The following is a 6,402-nucleotide window of genomic DNA, read 5'->3' on the forward strand; positions in this document are numbered from 1 at the left end:
TTTTTTTTCATAAGACCAGATCACAGGTCATTTGTATTCTCCATTTTCACAAAGACATATTTTGATATGCAAGACCAGACTACGAACAGTCATGTTTTTTTTCCTGTTATATACTTGAGATTTTCTGTCACCACTATACAAACTATATTGCCATTTCCTACTTGACACTCGTGTCAAAAGGTCTAAACAATCTTTCTTTCAATTTTGTAATTAAAATTTCTGTTTAATTTAGTACGTTATGTAGCACTGATTGAGCATTGTCACTTTTTTCAGTTTGAATTTCTTCCATGGCACTGACTACTGATATCAGAAGCATGAGTGGCTAAGAAGGCTGGCTTTATAGGCTAAGACATTCTATTAACTTGCATTGATGGTGCTCTGTTAACTCAAGAATGAAGAGAGATTATCAACACTAAAGCAATAGTATGATGGCTGTGACTTGCAAGTAAATTAACTGCCACGTGGTCTTTTTCCTCCATCCTTTTTAGAGATGCCTTGATGGTGGTAACACAAAGTTCCTTTCACTTAGTGGAGGTACATATAATCGTGGTACCATACTATGTAATCTGAGGTGAAGTTACCATTTAAACACTACACACACTTGGTAATATTCAAGCAAAGGTCTCACCAACTGTTATGAACTCCATCCTTGCGTTGTAGTTATAAAAGCAACAGTAGGTTCATGTAAAGAAATGGCATGGACATGTCAGGGATGGTCAGCATAGGATCCTTAAAGGATGATCATGCTTCATAAACTTGATTGAATTCTTTGAGGAAGTGGCAAGAACGGTGGATGTTGTGTGCATGGATTTTGACTAGGTCCGGCATGGTAGATTAGTCAAAAAGTAAAAGCCTGTGGTATACAGGGTAACATGGGAAACGATCAACTGTTGCCTTAGTAACAGGAAAAAAAAGGTTAATGGTCATTGGATGACCGTGTGCATGGCAAGTTGTTTCGAGGTGTTCTATAGGGCTCGGTGTTTGAACCACACACCTAGTGAGAAAATATTCTCAACTCCTACCACCATTTATCTTTAAATCTTTCCTTAGCCTCCTCTCTTACAAACACAGCCTCACTAATCTTTCTATTTTTGGCAACATCCGCAAATCATCTTGTACTGCATTCGTGCTCTAATATGATGGCTGAAACTGGACAGTGTGGTTGGCAAAGACTGAATTAGGAATGAGAATAGAAAGTGAGGTGCTTTAATAAGAAATAGGAGCAGTAGTGGACTATACAGCCTCCTGAAGCCTATTCTCCAATTCAAGCTCATCATAGTTGAGCATCTGCCTTAAACCCACTTTCCTGCCTGCTTCCACTATCTGTTGATTTTGCCTGAAAACAAAAGTATGTCAACCATAAATGTTTACTGGTGGTGTATTCATGATCTGTGTTAGGGAAATTCAAGGATTCTCAACCCTTTGAATGAAGAAATTTCTTGTCTCTCAATGCTTGACCCCAGTCAGGGGAAATGATCTGTGTCCATCTATTCAGCTAAGCCCCTGCAGCATCATATGTTGCAATGTGATCACCCTTCAGTCTTCTGAACGCCAGAGCATATGAGCCCAATTGTTTGTGTCTTATTAGGAACCCCTTCATCCCAAGAACCAATCTGCTGCACTTTTGTTATATCATCGCCAATAAGAATAAGAAAATGCTTTATAAGTAGAGGCCAAGGGAAGAAGGGCCATGCTGTTAATGATGGAATTTTTTCCAACCTGTGCCTGGCCTGAGGGAACTGTTGCCCATTTTAATCTGCTGCCATCTCAGGCCCCCTTACAGAGGGGAATGACTCGACCCTGCCTGAACCACAGCCCATCACTTAGTTTCCAGCTCCAGTCCTGGGAAGGAGATTCCAGCCAGCCGTTGTCTCAGCCCCATCCCGCCTTTGATAGCAGTTGTTATTTTCCACTGCCTCAGCCTGCTTGATGCTGGCACTACCCAACCACCCAATCATGGAAGAGATAGTACTCCCTGGTCTACTGGGGCTTGAGCCTCTGGGACCAAAGCTTCTATCTGCTGGCAAGGAAGCTCACCCTTCCCTGGCAGAGTGGATCCAAGTGGTGCAGGGAGTGGAGGAACCACAGTCACCTACTGATTGACAATGGCAGCGACAAGGAGCCAAGTCTGGGCAAGGTGGGGAATTACAAGAATAAGGGAGAATGGAGGGGGACAGTGGGGAGTGGGGTGGAGAAAGAGAAGGAATGGCTGAATGAGTGCGGGTGGGTGGTGACGATCAAACATCACAATAGGCCTATAAACTGGGTCCATTTGAGGCAGGAGGCTACACAACCAGTTCAAGTGAAAGAAATGGGACTAAAATAACTTATTAACTGACTGATTTATCTAGGATTGAACGTGATCAGCTAGAAGATCCGAAGTTTACTTTGTGAAGGGAACATGAACAATGATAATGTCATCCAACGCCAGCATCTCCACATCATAAGTCAACTCATGACAGACAAGTATCACGAGCATTACAGTGAGATCAGATATGATAGGTTTGTAAACTGGGTACATTTGAGGCAGGAGGCTGCATAATCCTTTAGTGAAGGAAATGGAACTGCACAGACTTACTGCATCATGTCTCGGACTGGAAGTTTGGAACAGGTTTGGCCATGACAATTGCTCATTATTTGTATGACAGAGCCAGTAATGTTTTTCAGATGGATTAATAAAAGTTGCCATTGGTAGTAAATGTTCAATATTGTTCATAGGGTTTGGAACCTGGTTACTGATGGTTACATAGCCCCAATTTAGATATTTTCCTGTTGTCCCTCACTGGCTGTTACCTGCCCTTGCATTTAGTTTACTTTCAGTCTTGTAAATAGATATAACTACATACCATCTTTAGTAGGTCTCCCATGGTATTGCTGATGTCTGCCTGAAGGATGGGTGGTAATTACCAGTCTTTACTGGGGTCCATGTTAAAGTCCCCGGAAGTATTTACCTTCCAATTCTCTAACCCACAGTTCCATTGCCCACTTGTACAAAATATAGGGGAAATGGTGGCAAAGTTGTAATGTCACTGGACTAGTAATACAGAGGTCCAGACTAATGCTCTTTGGACACGGATTCAAATCCTGCCATGGCAGCTGATGGAATTTAAGTTCAATTAATTGTGAATCTGGGATTGAATGCTAGTTTCAGTAATGGTGACTGAAATTATTGTCAGTTGTCATTTAAAAAAAAATCTGATTCACTAATATCCTTTAGGGAAGAGACCAGAGACCTTACTTGGTTTGAGCTATATGCGACTCCAGATCCACAGCAATATGGTTGACTCTTAACTTGCCTGAGCAAGCCACTCAGTTCAAGGGCAATTAGGGATGGGCAATAAATGCTGACATTCATGGGATGTGGGCATCACTGGCAAAGAGTAAAAAATAACTAAATGGAACTGATTCATCAACCATAGCAGGGGGATAACTGAAATCTCAACACCATGCATAGCACATTTGTAAATGGATTCCACTCCATGTAAGACATCCCACCAGCACATAGTAACTTTTCTGTCTTATTGATACCAACTCGGCATCAGTGGATTCTGTTCAATGTTATTCACATCATTGATGATCATGAGCTCTCAGCTCCATTCTCATCATTGTTCTCTGAGCTTGTTCTATGGCTTCTAACTACATGGAATCTCTTTTACTTGCTCAGACCTAGATGAAGCCCAATGGTTTTTGCCCAAAATCTTTGTTAAGCTGAAGTCTTTTAACTAGATGAGCCAAACCATATCACACAGGAAGTCTCAGCCTCACACTGAGAATTACAGTAAGATCAGACATTATAATAGTCTTGCCTCACAAATTTGATTGAATTCTTTGAGGAGGTAACAGTGTGTAGATGAAGGTAGAGCAGTTGATGTCATATACATGGATTTTAGTAAGGCATTTGATAAGGTTCCCCGTGGTCGGCTCATGAAGAAAGTAAGGAGGTATGGGATAGAGGGAAATTTGGCCAATTGGATAAGTAACTGGCTATCTCACAGAAGACAAGAGGGTGGTGGTGGATGGAAAATTTTCAGACTGGAGACCAGTTACCAGCGGTGTACCACAGGGATCAGTGCTGGGTCCTCTGCTATTTGTGATTTTTATCAATGACTTGGAGGAGGGGGCTGAAGGGTGGGTCAGTAAATTTGCTGATGACACCAAGATTGGTGGAGTAGTGGATGAGATGGAGGGCTGTTGTAGGCTGCAAAGAGACATTGATAGGATGCAGAGCTGGGCCGAAAAATGGCAGATGGAGTTTAACCCTGATAAGTGCGAGGTGATTCATTTTGGTAGGACAAATTTGAATGCGGATTACAGGGTCAATGGCAGGGTTCTGAGGAATGTGGAGAAACAGAAAGATCTTGGGGTTCGTATCCACAGATCTCTAAAGGTTGCCACTCAAGTGGATAGAGCCGTGAAGAAGGCCTATAGTGTGTTAGCGTTTATTAACAGGGGGTTTGAGTTTAAGAGCCGTGGGGTTATGCTGCAACTGTACAGGACCTTGGTGAGACCACATTTGGAATATTGTGTGCAGTTCTGGTCACCTCACTATAAGAAGGATGTGGAAGCATTGGAGAGAGTGCAGAGGAGATTTACCAGGATGCTGCCTGGTTTGGAGGGTAGGTCTTATGAGGAAAGGTTGAGGGGGCTAGGGCTTTTCTCTTTAGAGCGGAGGAGAATGAGAGGCGACTTAATAGCGGTTTATAAGATGATGAGGGGGATAGATAGAGCGGACGTTCAGAGACTATTTCCTCGGGTGGATGTAGCTGTTATTCAGGGGCATAACTATAAGGTTCTTGGTGGAAGATATAGGAGAGATGTCCAAGATAGGTTCTTTACGCAGAGAGTGGTTGGGGTGTGGAATGGACTGCCTGCAGTGATAGTGGAGTCAGACACTTTAGGAACTTTCAAGTGGTTATTGGATAGGCACATGGAGCACACCAGAATGATAGGGAGTGGGATAGCTTGATCTTGGTTTCGGACAAAGCTCGGCACAACATCGAGGGCCGAAGGGCCTGTACTGTACTGTTCCATGTTTGAAAATTAGAGGCAGAAATTGAGCTGTATCGATTCTTATGTTCTGGTTGATTCCTTTAGGAGTGAACGTAAATATGCAGAAGGTCGGAACAGCTTTGCTGACAAAAGGTTTGTTTATACATGGAGCTTTGCATTGACACCACTAATTGGTGTTGAGTGTAGTTTTTTTTTAATAGAATGAATGACTAAATAAAGGCAGAGGCTGAGAAGGAGGGAGTGAACAAGTAAATAATTAATACCCAGATTTAACACTTTAAGAATGAAAGGTGTGGTATAGAAATTCATCACACAGATGGTTAGCATTCATGCCTATTGAAACAAAACTGCAAAATGCTTTGAAGAAATAGTCGATTATCCAAGTCCAGAAGCGATTAAATCTTCTGCCTTTAATATGAAACTGGCAACAGTGACGTTACAAGGAACCAAACAGGTCAGTTTTGCACACACAATCTATACTCAGTATTTATGGGTTGAACAGTTTTACAATATGAGGGGAGCTATAAAATAGCTGTAGGACTTGTAATCCACTACTTTTGATGTCTGATTTCTTCTGCCAAAGGTAAACAATTGGTGTCAGGTGGGGTGAGAGGAAATTGAGTTTCATGACACAACTCATGAGGAAACACATATCTTGAACAGGGTAAAAACCTTGACAGTGTCATCCCCAAATGCACTTGTGCCAAATGGACGCTAATTTTCTGGAGCTGATTGTCACCAGAGGGGCAGTGCTTGCCTCTTGGGACAGACTCACCAATATTAGAGCTCCACAACTTGTGGGAACTCATTCTGGCATCAGTGTGCACAGCCATCTCAGAGCCAGCTGATGCCAGAGGAGTTTTCCTCTTGGTTCTGGGAAGCATCAGTACATATTGGTAAATCACCTTCCTTTAGATTTTGAGTTATGGTCAAAGAAACTACCTGGGTTGGAAAGCCCCAAACAGTGAAACTAAAGAGTGTGCCATTCTTCAATGGAATGGATGACCAGGAAGGTTTCTCCACAGTTGACACTACTGTTGAGCCAGACATTGGATGTCCTGATGTGATCCTTATATTTCCTTTTCCAGGATATTCCCTGAACTTTCACCCCAGAAGAAGGTAAACAAAAGAAAAACTCATGAATCTACCCACTTAAAGTCCAATTGTTGGTGCTCTCCCGCACCTAGCAGTGTGCAAGGCAGACTTTTATCTGTTTCCACAGTGAGATTTTTCTTAGAACAGGTCGCTAGCCTGTTATACCAGAGGCTTATAGCTTGAGGGACACCACTCCACATCAAGCGTGGTTGACCAGGAGTCTCTCCCGCTCTTACCACCTGCCATTGGTGTGTTGGAAGGATTTGCAGGTTGCTACTCAAACTGTTTGGCCATGTT

This window comes from Mustelus asterias, chromosome 5 (assembly GCF_964213995.1).
Source record: "Mustelus asterias chromosome 5, sMusAst1.hap1.1, whole genome shotgun sequence".
Lineage (NCBI taxonomy): Eukaryota > Metazoa > Chordata > Chondrichthyes > Carcharhiniformes > Triakidae > Mustelus > Mustelus asterias.